Below are 2,527 nucleotides of genomic sequence, written 5' to 3' on the forward strand. Positions count from 1 at the left end.
GGGCCCATCGAGCCGTCAGCATCCAACGGTCATAGGTTCATTCTAGTGGCCATTGATTACTTCACCAAATGGGTTGAGGCTAAAACCTTCAAATCGGTAACCAAAAAGGCAGTGGTGGACTTTGTTCATTCCCATATCATCTGCAGATTTGGGATCCCAAAAGTGATCATCACGGATAACGGTGCGAATCTTAATAGCAGCTTGATGAGAGAGGTATGCCAACAATTCAAGATTACACACCGCAATTCCACCCCATATCGTCCCAAGGCAAATGGAGCAGTCGAAGCAGCCAATAAGAATATCAAGAAGATACTGCGAAAAATGGTGGAAGGGTCCAGACAATGGCACGAGAGATTACCCTTTGCTTTGTTGGGTTACCGCACTACCGTCCGAACTTCCATAGGCACAACTCCTTATTTGTTGGTGTACGGAACTGAGGCCATAATACCAGCAGAAGTCGAAATTCCGTCCCTCCGAATTGTCGCTGAAGCCGAGATTAATGATGATGAATGGGTCAAAGCTCGATTGGAACAGTTGAGCCTGATAGATGAGAAAAGATTGGCAGCAGTGTGCCATGGTCAGCTGTACCAGAAGAGAATGGCAAGAACATATAATAAGAAGGTGCGCCCCAGGAAGTTTGAAGTAGGGCAGCAGGTATTGAAGAAGATCCTCCCACATCAGGTCAAGGCGAAAGGCAAATTCGCCCCAAATTGGCAAGGCCCTTATATCGTGACCAGAGTATTGTCCAACGGTGCCTTGTATTTGACAGATGTCGAGGGTAGATGTGTCGACATGGCTATCAATTCAGACGCAGTCAAGAGATATTATGCGTAATTTCTTTAATTATGGCAATTTTGGTTTATTTGTTTGTATTTGGCATTTATTGGATAACGAGATGACGGAGGCAATTCTTTCATCTATCCAAACACTTTTAACCCTTGCTTCCCCCTTTGAGCCTTAAGTTATTCTTTCATACCCCTCTTTTGGAATCACTAATGGAAAAGACATGAAAAAAAAAAGAGAAAAAGAAAAGAAAAAGAAAATGAAAAGAAGGAAAAGAAAAAAAGAAGAAGATAAAATCATAAGAAATACAAAACCGTGGGAACTACTTTGACCTGATTCCTCAAAAAGGATACGTAGGCGCCTCACGGCTCGGTCATAGTATGCATCATAGTGAATATAGGATGCATAATGTACATAGTGTGCATAATAGGTACAGTGCGCGTAACGCACATAGCGCAACATAAGTGTAAAAAATAAATTCCCCAAGCAAGAAAAGTGGGGCAGTAATTATGTTTTAAGTTCCAACAAAGGTTTAATTCCAAAAGTTGTAGCACATCACCCATCAAATTATTTTCATTTTTATAGCCTTTCTTTAACCCCACACCAAAACCAACATCAACGTCCAAAAGACCCCCCGATCAATATCCAAGAGATGCCAAGTCAGGCAAATAAGGCCGAGAATAATACACTGATCCCCAGCAAAGAAGAGATCATAAGACCGGGATTGAATTGATGGTCAAAGGGGTCTCCAGAAGAGAGGGTCGTATCGATAACACCCTGATTCTTCAATAAAGAAATAAAATGAGAGAGTCTTATCGGTGAAAACCTTCACAGGCACCGAAAGGCGACGTAAGATGAGAGATATGAAATGAGAGAGTCTTATTGGTGAAAACCTTCACAAGCACCATAAGGCGCCGGGAGATGAGAAAAGAGAGAGTCTCATTGGTGAAAACCCCTCGAAGGGCACCATGAGGCGACGAGATAGATCAACAAAAAGCGACCACATTCGCAACAAAATGGACAGTCATTTATCATCCCCAGCAAGTCAGACCATCGGGCAAATCGATTGATACAAATAGACTGGGTCGGGAATCTATGGTGCACGTCATGATCACGGGGACCTGCCATGTCCTCCAGATAAGTTCTTCTGAGTTTCTTCTCCCACCAAATATTGGTTCAGAAAGATTTTCTCCTTTTCTAGCTTTTATTTCTCTTCCTAAAATTTGTCTTGAAAAGGATTTTTCAAAGCTTACTACCAGAGACCGAAGGGGAATTCATCCAATGCAGGATAACACAAACAGTCTTAAAGGCCGGCACCAGGCAATACAATAATCGTGCCTCGCAATTTTGGAGGAAGTAAGCTCCAAAGGGAATGGTTTCGGGAGTAAAAGCAGATTCCCACAGCTCGTGCTTAAAGAGAAAGCAGAAAAGGGAACAAATTGAAAACCAGCCCCAGCAGGCTAGAGACCCCCAGCAGGCAATTTTGTCCACTCCCCAATTATGGGGATATAGAGCAAGGAAAAGGGAAGAGAGGAAAAATCATCCGCCGGAAGGGCACCCTCTACCACCACGATTAAAACTAATTAAATCCTTTTGTCTGCTGCAGGAAAACAAAGGATTGATGATGGCAGCAAGATGCAACGCCAGGAAAGTCACCAAAAACCGGGGCAGAAAATTTTCTACCAATTGTCAAAAATTTTCTCGGAGGAACGGGGGAAACAATTTCAATACGTTTAAGTTCTAG

The sequence above is a fragment of the Nicotiana tabacum genome, chromosome 1, assembly GCF_000715075.1.
Source record: "Nicotiana tabacum cultivar K326 chromosome 1, ASM71507v2, whole genome shotgun sequence".
Taxonomy (NCBI): Eukaryota; Viridiplantae; Streptophyta; class Magnoliopsida; order Solanales; family Solanaceae; genus Nicotiana; species Nicotiana tabacum.